The sequence below is a fragment of the Lactuca serriola genome, chromosome 8, assembly GCF_051521515.1.
Source record: "Lactuca serriola cultivar US96UC23 chromosome 8, Lser_US96UC23_V15, whole genome shotgun sequence".
Lineage (NCBI taxonomy): Eukaryota > Viridiplantae > Streptophyta > Magnoliopsida > Asterales > Asteraceae > Lactuca > Lactuca serriola.
The window spans coordinates 115,141,243-115,159,875 of NC_136415.1; positions in this window are offsets into that span (position 1 = coordinate 115,141,243).

Consider the following 18,633-nt stretch of genomic DNA (forward strand, 5'->3'; position numbering starts at 1 on the left):
TTCTTAATTAATGTTAAGTTTGAATAAGAGAATATATATTTCAACACCCCCCACAAACTAAACATTAATTATATTAAATTAATCACTTAGTTTTTTAAAAACATTAATAAGACCAAGTCGACTAGAGAAAGTCATGTTGACTAACACCCAAAGCTTTAGTCAAAATATATGCAGTTTGATTTGATGACTCAATCTTATTTATTTTGAAAATACCTTTTTCAATTTTTTCACGAATAAAATGAAGATCAACTTCAAAATGTTTAGTTTTTTTTTTTCATGAAACACAGGGTTCAAAGCCAGCTTAATAGCAGATTCATTGTCACAAAAAACATTCACAGGAGTTAAACCTGTTATTCCAAAATCAAATAGCAATTTCAAGATCCACAAAACTTCACAAGCCACAGATCCTAGAGCCCTATATTCAGATTCAGTTGAAGAACGAGAAACAATACTTTGTTTCTTGATTTTCCAAGATACAAGAGATCCTCCAAAATATATTAGAAAACTAGTAACTGATCTACGACTAAATAAGCATTTTGCCCAATCTGCATCTACAAAAGCTTTAAGATTTAGACAATCAGTTTTTGTTATATGAATGCCCTTTCCTGGACAATCTTTTAGATACCTTAAGAGTCTAAAAGCAATATTGAGATGAGATTTATAAGGTTTATGCATATACTGACTCAAAATTTGAACAACATAAGAGATGTCTGGTCTAGTCATAGTTAGATAGATTAATTTGCCAATTAACTTTTGAAACTCAGTTATATTAACAATAAAATCAGAACTATCCAAATCAGACTCTCTTTTAATAACTAAATTTGCTTCAAGAGGAGTTTTAACTGGTTTACAAGCAAGCATTCCAAAATCATTTAATAATTCCAAACAATATTTTCTTTGATTTAGACACAATCCTTTTTCAGTTTTAATAACTTCAATCCCCAAAAAATATTTTAACTCTCCTAAATCTTTTATAAAAAATTGTGACTTCAAAAAAACTTTGACCTTTTCCAACTCTGAAACACAATTTCCAGTAATGACAATATCATCCACATAAACTAGCAAAATTACCACTGTGTTTTCATAATTTCTAACAAACAAGGAATAATCATTTATACTTTGTTTAAAACCAAAAGTTGAAAGAGATTGACATAATTTTTCATTCCACTTTCTGGGAGCTTGTTTAAGACCATAAAGAGACTTTATAAGTCTACAAACTCTAATATCATTCTTAGAATGATATCCTTCAGGAAGTTGCATATAAACATTTTCAGACAAATCACCATACAAAAAAGCATTATTTATGTCAAGCTGATATAAAGGCCATGAATGATGAACATCTAAAGACAAAACTATTCTTATAGAGACCATTTTAGCTACTGGAGAGAAAGTCTCCTCGTAATCAATACCTTCCCTTTGACTATAACCGTTTGCTACAAGTCTAGCTTTATACCTTTCTATTTCACCAATAGACTTATATTAAATTCTATAAATCCAACGAAAACCAATAGCTTTTCTTCCTTTAGGAAGATCAATTATTTCCCAGGTATTATTTCTATATAGGGCCTCCATTTCCCCATTCATTGCCTTTACGCAATTTGGGTCTAAAGCATCCTCATTATAAGTTTTTGGTTCTAATGTTTTATTAAGATTTGAAACAAAACAATAAGTTTCATTATTAATATAAGAATAGTTAAGTGACCTTTCAATCCCATATTTATGCTTCCTTTCAACAACATAATCACTAAACCTAGCTGGTAAATGTATAGCACGTCCAGACCTAGTAGTCCTAGAAGACTGATCATCAAAAGGATTTGTGTTATTTGGAACACTTTCCTCAGTCAATGTAGAACTAGGAATCATCTCACCAAATGAAGGCACATGTGTCTCACCAAACTGGTTGCTGACATCAAAGGAACTAGTCTCATCCAAGTATTGGTCTGCACTAGCACCATCCAACTGATGGACATTTCTAAAGTTATCATTACTAGGATTATCAAGTAAAGAACTAGAATACAAAGACTCATCATAGGAAAAAGGATCACTAGAGCACACATGAACATTCAATTTATCATTCACATATGAAAATTTCAGTTTGAAAGGAAACACTGATTCATAAAACTTTTCATCCCTGGAAACAAAAATAAGATTTGTATCAAGACTAAGTACTCTATATCCTTTTTTATCAGAAGAATAACCAAGAAAAACACATTTATCAGCTCTTTCATAAAATTTATCTGAATTATTCAGTTTTGTTGCAAAACATAAACATCCAAAAACTCTAAGTTTATCAAATATAGGAGAAGATTTATAGACCAATTCATAAGGAGAAGCATCATTTAAAACTGATGTAGGTGTTCTATAGATTAAAAAAACAGATGTTAAAACAGCTTCTCCCCAGTATTTCAAAGGTAAACTAGATTGAAAAATTAAAGACCTTGCAACATTTAAAATGTGTCTGTGTTTCCTTTCTACAATACCATTTTGTTGTGGAGTATGAACACATGATGTTTGATGTAAAATTCCTTTAGACTCAAACAATTGTTTCATCTTATGATTCAAAAACTCAGTTCCATTATCCGACCTAACAGTTTTGACTTTAACTTCAAATTGATTGAGCAAAATATTAAGAAACACAGAAACACATCCAAAAACTTCTTCCTTAGTCTTTAACAAATAAACCCATGTAACTCTAGTGTAATCATCCACAATGGTCAAGAAATATCTAAATCCTTCTGATGTGATCACTCTATAAGGACCCCACACATCTAGATGAATTAATTCACCAAGACTAGATGTGACATGTTGACTAACAGGGAAAGAATCTCGAGTTTGTTTAGCCCTATGACACACATCACAAGGAGGAAGAACAACATTTTCAAAATTAAGTTTATGTTTTAGAGATACTAAAGCTTGGTCAGAGGGGTGTCCAAGCCTATTATGCCATGTAAACTTATACACACAACAAACAGATGAGGAATGATTAGCATTAAGAAAATTACCTGACGGCACACTGTTCATATAATAGAGACCTCCAGATTCTTTACCATTCCCCACCATCTCCTTTGATTGTAAACCCCGAATTTTACAACTATGCTCATTAAAAATGACCTCACAATTACTATCTTTACAAACTTTATGAACAGACAACAAGTTCACATTAAAATCTGGTACAACAAAAACATCAAACAAAGTTAAAGAATTAGATATGTTCATATTACCAATCTTCTCAATCTTAGCAGAAATACCATTAGGCTGACTTACAAGAAGATTCAATTTAGACACATCCACAGTTTCATGAAGAAATGATTCAGAAGCAATCATATGTTGATTGGCTCCAGAATCAACAATCCATTTTTGACAACCAAAAGAAGAATTAAAAGCTTGAAACAAGCAAGTACGTGCCATGTTAGCACTTGTAGGTGCTTCCTCACATATTTGTTTATCATTTATTAATTGCAAAAACTTGATGGATTGTTCCTTAGTAAGCTGATGAAACTCATAATCTCCAACAGGATTAGTTAAGATAGGAGCATTAGAACCCACAGAAGTGGTGGTCACAGAATTAGCAGAAAAACCCTTTTGACTATTTGACTCAATTTTTTGTTTAAAATCTTTTGGATACCTAATTATCTTATAGCATTTCTCAATTGAATGACCTTTAATACCACAATTTTTACATTGAACAACTTGATTTTTACTCTTATTAGAGTTGCTTGAGTTAAATCTATAATTAAACCTACTATTGAAAGCAGTAGGCTGAGACTTAGAGGGCTAAAGAGAAGACAAAGAACCATTTCTTTGAAGTGACTCTTCTCTAGACAATATGGAAAAAGCAGTTTTGAGATTAGGTAAAGGTTCCATGAGAAGAATATGACTCTTGAATTGACTATATGAATCATCTAGACCGCTAAGAAACTGCATAAGTTTCATAAGATTAGAATGATCCTTACGTTTAACAGATGCTTCACATGTACACTCAGTAAGACTAGTAATACCATCAAATTCCTTCCAAAGAGAGTCAACTTTATTAAAGTAGTCTGAAAGTGAAATTCCATTTTGTTTTAAAGTATTGATCTGTTGATGAATATTAAAAACAACAGATCCATCTGACTTATTATAGGTTTCAAAAATACTGTTCCAAATATCCTCAGCTACATCAGAATAAGCTTGACTCTGATAGATGGAATCAGATATAGATGACAGAAGCCAAGAACAAACTACAACTTTAGCTCTATCCCATTTAGAACTTTTAGACTCATCTACCTTAGTTTTCTGAAAAGTACCATCTACAAAACCAAGTTTATTTCTAGCCTTAAGTGCTCTAGACATAGAAGTTTTCCATAGTCTAAAATTCTCATTACCAGTTAATTTTATTGTAACAATAATAGCAACAAAATTATCAGAAGGATGAACAAAAAAAGGATCATCAAAATTAACTTGATTATCCTTTCCACTACCACCGGGAGACTTAGTAGGACCAGCCATAAGAACAACACAAAGAACAAACAAACAGACAATATGATCTTTCAAGCAACCAAGACTGACTCAATAAAAAACAACCAATTAATCAGGAAAACAAGAAATACAAAATCAGATAGAAATCAGACTCATGTATTGACTTAGAGTCCAGATGGTCACCACGTTTTTCGGGGCCCAAGACAATCAATACAGAGTCAAAGGAAAAACAAAAAAAAACAATTGGTGTATACAAAACAACCAGGATCTCCCAATCACAAGATATAAAAGAGAAAATAGGGAACAAGAAAACCCTCACAGTGCTTTGAAGGACGAGACGAAGACGAATCGACTCTGTTTGTCCGTTCTCAACGTAGGGTTTATCGGTGATGAAATCCGACCCCTAGTGAGTTATTTCAGACTAAACAAATTAATCGATTGAAGAAGAGTCATTTGTAAAGTCATCGATGTTCAACTATCAAGCGATAAAAACAAGTATCAGCCACGAACACCTGCAATGAACCACAAATAACTCTCACAGTACCAAGATCATAAAGATCGTAAAGAAAAGAGATAAAACCCTAAATCGATCGATCAACCAGAAATTGCCAAAGAAAAGAAAAAGAGTTAGAAACAACCTTTTAAAACGTTGTTCTGAGTCGTAATCCTTCGAAAAACACCGATGAACAAGATGAAGCAGCCTTAAGCTCTGATACCATGTACGAAAAGATAAACTCAACAATTTCCCAACATCAACATTTCATTCACTATGAAACAGTTGGTTTACATCAAACAAATACAAAAGAAAACTCACTACATCAAACTCTCTTACACTCAAACAAAAACATGATAACAAGTTATTACAGATCAAAAGTTCTGGAACGAAACCCTTACAGAAACCCTAATATAGAGAGAAAGAGAGAACACTAAAAATATCTAGAGAGCTTATGCAACTGAACACGATTAACACATTAAATACTCTCGGAGCAAGCAGCTCCATGGAGCACCCACACCCGAATAAGGTCCGCGTGTAAACCCGAAGATCACACCTGCACACTACATTTCACAATACACCCTATAGAATAGTAAAAAAAATACAAACCTTACCTTTTCTTAATTAATGTTAAGTTTGAATAAGAGAATATATATTTCAACAAGTTGTTTTCAAGAACAATAAATGGTCATTTTGAGAATGCTTGTATCCTTTAGAGTATAAAGAAGATAATAGTTTGACATACCATTGACGGGATGCGTGCTTCAATCCATAAAGAGATTTTTTTAGCTTGCATACCAAAGATGGATATGAAATTGATAATTTAACTCCTGTAGATTCATACTAGACAATTAACATATAATAACGGATAAATATGACTTTTTCATAAAAGATTATTTAGGATAAATAATATTAACCAAAATTATAGTATATAAGACAAGGATTCCATACATATAAAGAGCTCTGAAATCCGACTTCGTAGGAAGAAGTTATGATTCTTCGAAGTGTCACGATTAAACCGACACCACACGACTCTGCATATCGTAAAAAGTGAATTTTTGATAGATTGCTTATTAGCTACGCGTGGATATAAAATGTGTCGAGAATGGATCTCATATGAACAAGATATGAATTTTTTTAAAAAATAAATTTTTTCGCGCGTAGCCGCACACATAGACAACATGTGCGGCACGTATCTGGTAACCACTAAGATTCTATCACATGTCAGACTGTGATCGGGCCACGTCACCTTGCCGACCATTTGTGTGACGCGCTCCGACCACCTCACATTCACTTTTTGGCCCTATATATTCTCCGATTTGCAGCCTTATTTTTCACCCCATTCCTTTAGATCATCTATGGAATTTCTCCTGTATCTATAGTCTTTTACTCCCTAGTTCCCAATTACTTTAGCGAGACCATGCGGTCTCAAATATCTGGAAATTAGTAGCTCCCGGGTAAGAGTTTTGCCTGCATAATTCCTGGTTTTCATCAGAATACTCTGTAAGTTGAGCTACACTTACTCTACTTTAAGTGTAACTTATAATTATAACCATAGTCGTTATTATGAACCTATAATTGAGAATTATTAGTGATTACAAAGTCATTATACTGATTGATTTACTTACGGGAGTGATGTTTAGGTTGGATTTAGCGAGGTGTTTAAAGTAAGATTTCCAAACAGTATACTCTATACCAAACGAACCCTACTTCCAATATGATTCTACCTATTTGTTCCTTACTTGATAAATCTTGATGTAGACATTGAGATTAGTGAGGATTCTAGACAATCATTAGTCGCTAGGAATATACGACTAAGACTTAGTAATGTGAACCTAGGTCACATAAGAGGAAAAGATTAAGTATCGAGGTGAATATCTAACGAAATTCCGAGGCATCCATTTTTATCAAGTGAATGCATAGTTACTTTCAACTTACACATATATACAAGTATTCTAGATGCTTAATGATATGAACACTATTATTGTTGTGTCTTATATATTTGTACAATATGATATGATCTTTACTTGATCTAATCGTATATTATACTTAATAATATGGTTGGGTAGTGAAGGGTTGTATGAAATAATAAATAAGGGGCCTTGATAGGGTTGTGTTAGATAGGGGATGTGATAGGTTAGTGAGAGTTGTGTGAAATAATAAGTTGTGACTTATCGTGCCTAACCAAAGTATTATTATACTGTCATGCCTAACCAAAGTATCATCGTACTGATGTGCCTAACTGGTGGTTGCAGAGGCCAACAAAACTAATAACCCTAAAGGTTTTACACTAAAATAGTGTATAGTGATAAAGGGTTCGAATCCGCGGAGATTGGTTCGATTTAATAACTCTATGAAAAATGTCTTTGCAAAAGTACTTGTAAAATGAATATAAGAAAAAATGGGGGGTTTTGGTGTTTTTAAATACTTGAAATAAAACTATGATTAAACTAAGATTTAAATGGACAATTAAACAAAAGTAAGAGTTTGATGTAAAATCAATAAGAGAAAAATGCTTGACTTAAAGTTTCCTCACTTTGACTTTTGATGAACATATCATTAGAATCCAATGGTGCAATACTTGTTTTAAATCCTAAAATTACTATAGTAATTCAAGAAGCTTGAGATTACCTAGACTTTTCTTAGTTATTAAAATGGTTAGAGAAGCTCATAACATTTCCTTAGTCAAAGTCACAATTTCCATTAAGCATGTAATTAGTGAAAATAAACTAGCATTAAGAACCAAAAAAATCACCAAATCCAAGATGAGTCAAATGATTCTACTACCATGTTGGAGAAAATGTTTTTATGATTGTGTGAAGTAAAACTAACACAAAAATCACTTGTTGCTTGCTAATTTGAGGATCCTTTACTTAATCAAGAAATTGGCTAACTAATCACCACAAATATATTTAAACTCATGAATAAAAACATAAAAGTAGTAATAATGTGTTAAAACACAAAACATTTTCATAAGGATTCAAGAATAAGTTCATGAAGTATTCAACATTCAACAAAATTTCAAAGGATTCCACAAAAGCCAATTAAGTTTAGTTTAGCCTAACATGTCTAAACTCAAGAAAACAATATAATAAAAGATTGTACCAAACATTCAACAAGATTAAGAGATGAAAAAAATGAAGTTCTTGAGGTGTTCTTTGTCTTCAAAATGCTCCAAAATCTCCAGAGAAATGTTTCAAAATCGGATGTGCAAGAGTGTGTAAAAGATGCACACCAACCTTCCCCATATAGCCTTCCATATGAAATCCCAAAATTACCCTGCAGTGTCGTGTGTGGGATGCTGCATCAGATTGTGGGTTCTTTGAGAATTGAGCCTCCACAGCTTAGCCCACTTGGCCCAGTTCGAGTCCAATCAGCTTCTAGCCCACTTTTCTTCAAGTTTTCTTCATTTTAAGCCGAATTTGGCTTCTCCAAGTGATCCATAGCTCACATAATCATCTGATTAATAATCTACGCACGCTCGAATATTCTTCCGTATCTTGCAAATTTAAAGTTCATTTCTTCCAAGCCTTCAATTAATAAGCAAGTCCACTCCAAGCATCAACTCCATTATTATAAAGCCCAAGATCCTTGAAATCCTCTAAGTCCAATCGCTTCTTAAAGATCCCGCTCTGCTAAACTCATTAAAATATGCAATTAAGCTCACAAAACTAGAAAGTACCCGAAATGGTCATAAAACAACAAGGAAAATATGCATGGAAATTAACTAAATTATGAATGACAAATGCTAAAATAAACTATAAAAAGAAGTAAATAGAATGAAACTATCAAATCACCCCAAGTTTAAACCTTACTTGTCCTCAAGTAAGGCAAGACTAAAATGAACTTGGGATGAACTATCCTTGTAACGCCCCCTTCCTGGTACGCAATTATTTAAATTATTAAGGTAATTAGTTGAGCTACTCGACGAGTTGGTAGCCCTAACTCATCGATTAGATGGAAGAAAGGACGCGGGATTTAAAGAGTCTACTCGGCGAGTCCAATCATGGACTCGACGAGTAGGTCTGCCAGAGGGAAACCCTATTTTCGGGTTTTTGCACTCTATTTAAACATCTTAAACCCCCTTTGGGCCTCCCTTATCAGCCTCCCTGTCCCCCATAAACCCTAGTTCGTTAGAGAGCCTCTTAATAACCCCTTCTTCCTATAGTATTTAGCCTCTAGGGTCATAAAAGGAGGCTTGAATCCGTTTTCATCTAAGCCATGGTCATATTTATTGAAGTAGATTGCTATAACTCGAGTTTGGGTCCATTTGAGGTGTGTAAAGCCATCAAGTCTCCAACTTTATAGAAAAGGGCCTTGGAAACAACATAGATATGTAATTTGGAGCTGTAGAAGTGTGAAACCAGTTATCTAGGTAAGATCTGCAAGGGAATCAACGAGTTCATAAGGAACTCAGCGAGTACGATCCAGAAACCCTAATGATGTTCATAGGACTCGACGAGTTGATTAAGGAACTTAGCGAGCAGTATGATTTTGTCCCTTTTTCCGATTATGCTAGGACTCGGCGAGTTTGAGAACGACTCGACAAGTCAGTTCGTTTAGTCGCGACGATGGTTAGTTTGGGAACTCGATGAGTCATAGGGTGACTCGGCGAGTCGAGTCGTGAATTTTAGGGTTTCTAAGTTTTAGAGCTCGACGAGTCAATAGGCTGACTTGGTGAGTTAGGTCAACCTGGAAGGTTGACTTTGACCAAGACATTGACTTTAACCAGGGGTAAAATAGTCATTTTATCCTAATAAGGATTATCAGATGTTGATTAATTGTTGTTATGGAATTGATAGCCGGAGAGTCGTCGGAGCAGCAGACAGGGATTCCTCACGCGTGTTTCCAGCAATCAGTCGTACGAGGTGAGTTTTCCCTCCAGTAGGAACGAGTCTAAGGCACTAAGGTCGGCTTATAGTATGATCTGTTAGTAGTTGAGTGTGGGCGAGGCACGTTTGTCATAGACTCCGAGTGTGGGCGGGGCCCGTATCTCACAGTTTAGATTGTTCACGAATATATACCTGACTGACAAATTTAGTTATATCTGTTGTCTGTGTGATACTTGTATGTTTGTTTAGTAGCGGAGTGTGGGCGGGGCATGTATCTCGCAGCAGTTAAGTGTGGGCGAGGCCTGTATCTCATAATAGTCGAGTGTGGACGGGGCTCGTATCTGAATGTAGTTGAGTGTGGGCGGGGCCTGTATCTCAGAGTCAGCGGAGTGTGGGCGGGGCTCATATCTCCTAGTTCGATGAGTGTGGGCGGGGCCTGTATCTCTTAGTTGTATGTTATATGTGTATGGCATGTGGTAGTTTGTGGGATACTCACTAAGCTTTGTGCTTACAGTTTAAGTTTTGGTTTCAGGTACTTCCACTAGCAAAGGGAAGGGCTCGGGATGATCGCATGACACACACCACAGTCTTCAGCTTGGGAGTTACTCTGATGTTTGCTATGAGATTTTGATTTGAGACAGATGCTATGATGTTTTATGATACATGATTTATGATTTTACTTTTGAATTTGGATGGTTTATGATTTGGAAACGAAATTTTTGGGTCATGTTTTTGGGACGTTTCAAGTTGGTATCAGAGCCATGGTTTAAGTGATTCGGGCACACTTTTGGGTGTGTCTGAACTCAAAATAAGGAATTGGTATAGAAATTTTCAAAAGGAAAAATCATTTTTTTGTAAAAAGGAATTTTGAAAAAAAGGGAAAGAGTTTTAGAAAAAGCAAAAAGAATTTTTGAGAAAGAAAAGAATTTTGAAAAGAGAAAAAGGTTGCGGTGCATGTAATCAGCCGAGCTCAAGTAAGTACTCCCAAATTACCCATACAAGTTTATGCTATGTTATGATTATTAGCTTTATTAGAACAACATGCTAGATTAGGACTAAGGATCTAGGAAGGATGTCTTATGTGCATATTACATGTGTTTCAGCTTTATGAGAAATGCATGCTAGTATAAATTAGTCAGTATGATAGCCAGAGTAGTATATGCTTGATTATGTGTACTCGATGCTCGAATGCTACTTGCTTTGTGCTTTTAGGAGTCTTAGTTATCTTTTACTAACTAGTAAATGAATATGTTACATTACATATTGCAAGGATTAAATAATTTCAGAAGGTTAGGTTTAGCCCTATTGTGCAACTCTTGTTTGAGTCCAACCGTTGTAGGGTAGGATCTCTCATTCAAAGAATTATCTAGCCTTAGTGATATATAATAGTATTCACAAGCTAGTTAGGGGAAGATAACATGGACTTCTTATGCAGCTGATGGCAGAGAGTGGGATGGTGATTACCCTAGGGCAAGCCTAGGATGAGAGTAGCGCGTGAAGCAGTAGCAGTAGAAGGGACTTGGAGGAATAAAGACATTTCTTGAGAAAAGTACGAATAGATGTGGAAGGTAGTATGGTCTCGTACTACTGAAAGCAGAGGATCCGTACTCGAACCTAGGAAGTTTGAGACGAATCCAGGAAACTTGTGGTGTAAGAGATCCCTTGAGTTATGTTCAGTATTCTGATGTTGTTATGTTGTGTTTTTCATAATGGTGGTTTTATGCCCTAGACTAGCATTCGACAGGTCAGGTGCTGGTGAGGGATCAAGCTCAGGATTTGGAGCTGAGCAGCTAGACGAGCAGACCATGGAGTTCATCACCTCAGAGATCACGCGCAACATACTAGACCCGACTCATGTGATCTTTGGCACGATCAAGCAGGGCATTCTTGAGCATTTGGATAAGAGGTTGAGTGCGTTCTGCACTTAGATGGCGGCCATGATGATGCCGCGCACACTGAATTTAGGGAGTTCAGGGCATGTGGAGCTCCCGACTACCATGGGGCTCGGGACCCCATTGCGAGTACCAGGTGGTTGGCAGAAGTCACCAATTCGTTCTGCACCAACAGATGTCCTGAGGTGGACAAGGTTAGGCTTGTGTCCTGTCTTCTGAAGGACAGGGCACGTGACTGGTGGGAGGAGGTTGGGAGAGCCATTGGTGATAACACTGTGTTAGATGCGATGACTTAGAGTGATTTCACGACCCGATTTAGGATCGAGTTCGCACTTGTTATTGAGGTGCAACAACTTGATAGAGAGTTTCAGGACCTCCAGTAGACGACTGAGACTGTGGCGGAGATCACCGCCAAGTTTAGGGAGAGAGCCCTTCTTGTTCCGTAGTATTTGCGGATGAGGAGATAAATAATAACCGGTACCATGAGATGTTGTGGAGTGATATTTGCCAGTTTGTGAGCCGTTCCAGCTGCAAGACGCTGGAGGATATGATAGCGAGGGCTCGTGAGAGGGGAGATTGACTTAGAGATGGAGAGGAAGAGGAAGCCAAAGGCAGTGTCTGGCATGGAGGGCTCAGGAAAGAAGCCCAAGAAAGATTCCCGAGGGAAGGGACAGTAGGGCCGAGGCCGCTGCAAGAAGTGTGGCAGGTCGCACGAGGGGACATGTTGGGCAGGGAGTTCGGGCTGCTTCAAATGCGGCCGAATAGGGCATGTGAGCAAGGATTGTATTGCTGCTTCTACCACTACTACCACAACACCATCTGGCCTGGTTTGCTTTCAGTGCAAGCAGAGGGGCCACAAGAGGTCCCAGTGCCCAAGTTTAGCAGCAGCAGGGAAGGTGATGGCACCCGCCCCTGCTACATTGAGGATTACAAACAGCCGTCAGGGTGAGGCCGAGGTGCGAGTGACGAAGAGCAGAGCCTTCCAATTGACAGTAGAGGAGGCACAAGCAGCTCCTGATGTGGTTAAGAGTATGTATCTTATCCATTATATCTTATTTATCTTTGATTATTACTTATGATTGTGTGTTTTTTATAGGGTCGTTCTCAGTGAACGACATATCAGCCATGGTACTCTTTGATTCGGGTGCTACCCGATCTTTCGTATCGCTTGCACTTAGCAAGCGATTTAGTAGAGCTCCGGGGGAGCTGGATTGTCCACTCGACGTCAAGATAGCAGAGGATAGGACCTTCAGGGTCACGAGGGTTCATAGAGGATGTACGCTATGGTTATTTGATGAGTAGTTTTCAGTGGACTTGGATCTTATTCCCCTGTGAGGGAATAAGGTTATAGTGGGTATGGATTGGTTGAGTCCCAACGGGGCAGTGATCGACTGCGAATAGCAGCTAGTGATGGTTCGTACTCCTAGTGGGGGAGAGTTAGTGATACAGGGCGAGAGACCACAACGCGGACCGATTCTTTGTTCAACGGCGAGAGCGAGGCGCTGCTTTCAGCAGGGTTGCACAGGATACGTCACCTATGTCATGGATAGCCGAGATAAGGGTAAGGCAACAGTTGATGATGTACCAGTGGTGCGAGACTATTCAGACGTATTCCCGGAGTATTTGCCTGGGATACCTCCGGAGAGACAGGTTGAGTTCCGGATTGACTTGGTCCCTGGTGCGGTTCCGATAGCCAAGGCACCATATCGGATGGTTCCACCCGAGATGTAGGAGTTGTCTACGTAGCTACAGGAGCTGCTAGACAAGGGTTTTATCAGGCCGAGCAGTTCACCATGGGGAGCCCCTATCCTGTTTGTAAAGAAGAAGGACGGGTTGCACCATATGTGCATAGATTACCGGGAGCTGAACAAGGTAACGGTGAAGAACCGTTACCCACTCATGAGGATAGATGATTTGTTCAACCAAATTCAGGAAGCTTCTTGGTTCTCCAAGATTGATCTACAATCCGGATATCAACAAATGCGGGCCAGAGATGATGATGTGCAGAAAACCGCTTTTAGGACCCACTACGGTCATTATGAGTTTGTGGTGAATGCTCCAGTCACGTTCATGGACCTCATGAACCGTGTGTGCAGACCGATGCTGGATCGGTCTGTGATCATATTCATTGACAACATCTTGGTTTACTCCAAGACTCAGGAGCAGCATGAGGAGCACCCGAGAGAGGTTCTAGAGACACTGAGGAGGGAGAGACTTTTCGCGAAGTTCTCTAAGTGTGAGTTCTGGTTGCGCGAGGTGCAGTTTCTTGAGCACCTCGTCAACCATAAGGGTATTTTGGTAGACCCGGCTAAGATAGAGGTCGTGATGTAGTGGGGGATTCCAAGGTCTCCATTTGAGATTCAGAGTTTCCTGAGTCTGGCAGGGTATTACATGAGATTTATCTAGGACTTCTCTAAGATAGCAGTTCCGTTGACCTGACTGACCAAGAAGTCGGTGGTTTTTCGTTGGGGTTCTGAGCAGCAGGCAACCTTTTAGACGCTCAGACAACAATTGTGTGAAGCGCCGATTCTCACCCTGCCAGAAGGAGTAGATGAATTCATAGTCTATTGTGACACTTCGATCACAGGTTTGGGAGCAGTATTGATGCAGCGAGTCATGTGATAGCTTACACTTCGAGGCAGCTGAAGCCTCATGAGGCTAACTATCCGACACATGATTTGGAGCTGGGGCTGTGGTGTTCTCCCTTAAGATTTGGTGCCATTACCTCTACGGGGTCCGGTGTACCATTTACATAGACCATAAGAGTTTAAGGTACCTCATGGATCAGCCAAATCCGAATATGAGGCAGCGTCAGTGGTTAGATGTGGTGAAAGATTACGATTGTGAGATCCTTTATCACCCGGGAAAGGCCAATGTAGTGGCTGATGCCTTGAGGGACTGAAGGAGGAGCGCCAGATGTGCGAGAGGATTGTGGGCCGAGTAGCTTCATTTGATTATGATAGCTGAGGGTTGTTGACCCTGCATGGGAGGTTCTGGGTACCGTACTGAGGTGGAGTACGACATGTATTAATGGATGAGGCCCACAAGTCCCGGTTCTCCATCCATCCATGGGCGACGAAGATGTATAGAGATCTTCAACCAGATTACTGGTGGCCCTGCATGAAGCGGGATGTAGCTTGGTACGTGGAGAGATGCCTGACTTGCAGGAAGGTCAAGGCGGAGCACCAGAGGCCTCATGGCAAGATACAGACGTTAGACAATCCCGTGTGGAAATGAGAGGATATCACTATGGATTTCATTACTAAGATTCCCAGGACTGCACATCGGGTCGATTCGATATGGGTCATTGTGGATCGGTTGACCAAGAACGCTAATTTCATACCGATCCAGGAGAGCATCTCGGCCAAGAAGCTGGCCAAGATTTATGTGCGACAGATAGTGGCACGTCATGGAGTGCCTGTCTCGGTGGTGTCACATCGAGATGCCCGTTTTACTTACAGGTTTTGGAAGTGGTTTCACAATGAGATGGGTACTCGTCTCCATTTCAGCATCGCTTTCCACCCTCAGACGGACGGTCAGAGCGAGAGGACGATTCGGACTCTCGAAGACATGCTTTGTGCATGCTTGCTAGATTTCAGTGGCAGTTGGGATACGTATCTTCTGTTAGCGGAATTTTCGAATAACAACAGCTACCACTCCAGTATAGACCGGCCTCCCTTCAAGATGCTTTGTGGGAGGAAGTGTAGGACCCGTATCTGTTGGGGTGAGGTCGGTCAGAGGTTCATGGGGAGTACGGAGGTAGTACTCAAGACCACATAGTGGATTCAACAAGTCCGGAGAAGGCTCCAGACTACTCATTGTCAGTAGAAGGGTTATGACGACAAGCGGCGTTCGGACTTGGAGTTTCAGGTGGGTGATATGGTCCTCCTGAAAGTGTCACCCTGGAAGGGTTTATCAAGTTTCGAAAACGGGTCAAGCTGCGCCTTAGGTTCATTGGTCTGTTTAGGGTTTTGGCCCGGGTGGGCCAGGTTGCTTACCGGTTAGATCTTCCAGCGGAGCTCAGCTAAATCCACAACACTTTCCACGTTTCCCAGTTGCGGATGTGCTTGGTGGATGATTCAACAGTGGTACCCTTAGAGGATATTCAGGTTGATGACAGCCTGAATTACATAGAGAGACCAGTGGCGATTCTGGATCGCAAGACTAAGGAGTTGAGGAACAAAAGGGTCGAGCTAGTGAAGGTTCAATGGCAGCACCGCAAGGGTTCGGAGTGGATGTGGGAGCCCGAGGAGGAAATGAGGGAGCACTACCCAGAGTTGTTTTCAGATGTAGCAGACTTCGAGGACGAATTTTAAGACGAGTGGGGGAGAATTGTAACGCCCCGTTCCTGGTACACAATTATTTAAATTATTAAAGTAATTAGTTGAGCTACTCGACGAGTTGGTAGCCCTAACTTGTTAAGTAGATGGCAGAAAGGATGCGGGATTTAAAGAGTCTACTCGGCGAGTCCAATCATGGACTCGAGGAGTAGGTCTGCTATAGGGAAACCCTATTTTTGGGGTTTTTCACCCTATTTAAACATCTTAAACCCCCTTTGGGCCTCCATTATTATCCTCCCTGTCCCCCATAAAACCTAGTTCGTTAGAGAGCCTCTTCCTTGAGTTTTTGAGTGTATCTTGATGCCATTGAAGGTAGTTGCAAGAGCTTGGAGCTAACAATCTTGGGGAAAGAGAAAAAGATCCAGGAACACACTCATCTTTGGCAGCTTTCTGAGGTAAAAAGCTCTTAGCTTGGTGAGCTATAGCTTAGATCTCTTTGTATGTTGAGTTTTTGGGTCTTTTGACCCTTTTTAGAAGGATGAGTTAGTTTATATGGGTTGTATGCAAAGTAACCCCTTCTTCCTATATTATTTAGCATCTAGGGTCATCAAAGGAGGCTTGAATCCATTTTCATCCAAGCCATGGTCATATTTATGGAAGTAGATTGCTATAACTCGAGTTTGGGTCCATTTGAGGCATGCAAAGCCATCAAGTCTCCAACTTTATAGAAAAGGGCCTTGGAAACGACATAGATATGTAATTTGGAGTTTTAGAAGTGTGAAACCAATTATCTTGGTTAGATCCGCAAGGGACTCGACAGGTTAATAAGGGAACTCGGTGAGTTCGATGAAGAAACCCTGATGATGTTCATAGGACTCGACGAGTTGATTAAGGAACTCGGCGAGTAGTATGATTTTGTCCCTTTTTACGATTATGTTAGGACTCGACGAGTTTGAGGACGACTCGACGAGTCAGTTCGTTTAGTCGCGACGATGGTTAGTTTGGGAACTCAACGAGTCATAGGGTGACTTGGCGAGTCGAGTCGCGAATTTTAGGGTTTTTGAGTTCTAGAACTCGACAAGTCAATAAGGCTGACTCGGCGAGTTAGGTCAACCTGGAAGGTTGACTTTAACCAGGGCGTTGACTTTGACCAGGGGTAAAATGGGCAATTTACCATAAGAAGGATTATCAGATGTTGATTAATTGTTGTTATGGAATTTGTCACACCCCAAAACCTGAACGGCGGAAACATTCTGGGGCGGAGGACGTCATGTATAGTATCACAACAATGCATAATAGGAAACAAGCAACAACATCATCCATTACATTAATAATATAATTTTAATACAAGTGTGTTCTGTGTATAGTTTATAAGACACCAAAAATGAATAATCAAAATAAAGACAAGTCTTGAAAGCTTCGTATTCTTAAAACCTGGTCATTGGTACCTGTCTACGGGTAACATGAGAATACAAGTTATTTTGAAAGAGTAGATCAACATTAAAGCTGGTGAGTTCATAAGGATTTTAGTGTCATTGTTTATAAGAAAATGTTTGATGTAAATGTGTGTAAGTGTTTGTAATAAATGTATGTACCTCTTAGAAAATCCTATATTTTCTACTAAATGTAGCTTTCTACCAAGGCCCGAATGTTTTGTGTGTTGTTTGTTTGTAAAAGTGTGTATCTTTCCCAAGTATGACTATCTTTACCAAAATATAGTTTACATTTCCGTTTATGTGAGAAGATCACAATGTGAAAAAAATGGGAAAATAACGATGTATTGTAGTATTGTATATAAGTGACTACCAACATACTAACTACCTTAAACCAGTTTGTTAATTAAGGTAAAATGTGATATTATTGTAACCATACTTGATCGACTAGTAAAACACGACGCTCGAAGACGTCAAAATGGTATGACATTCATCACCCGTAGACCTGTAGGTCCCACTATAGCTAGCAACAAGGTGTAGGACGGTCAATCCCTTATAGATCTATACACAAATTCATGCTTTCCCTCCAGGAGACTCTGGTTACAAAACGTGACACAACAATAGATTTCCATGCCATGAAGTAATGGCTCACATTTATGTTATAATATTCTAGTGTTTGTATAGTATGTTCTAGTGTATTGTATGTTCTCTCTGTTCTAGTGTATAATATGTTCTCTTTGTTTCTCATCATAGTATGTTCTTTCTATTTCTCATAATAGTAAGTTTGTATTGACTCATGAATGAACTGACTCTTGTATGTTTCCTTATACTAGAAGTAGTGAGTAGTAAATCCCTAAACTATACACATTATAGTTTACTAGTAATGTTCTTTAAATGACTGAGTATGTTTGTACACCTTTGCTACCCAAAGGTGCTGAACTGATGGAAGAAATTTTATATCTATACATATATACATAATATATAACTAAGATTCAAACGACACTCGGACAAATAATCGGATACCCTAAGTCCACAACCAAACAAGGAACATGAAATAAAGTGAGTTATTAGTCCTAAGTCCTTTCAATCTTACTTATATAACTACATCCTTATAGACATGATTTTAACAATATAGAAGTTTAAAAGAGTTTAATAAAAGTTTAACATATAAAAGAGTTTTAACCATTTGAATGGCAATAGATGACTTGATGTTAGTTTATAAATTGTTTTGAGGAGTTGTTTGAT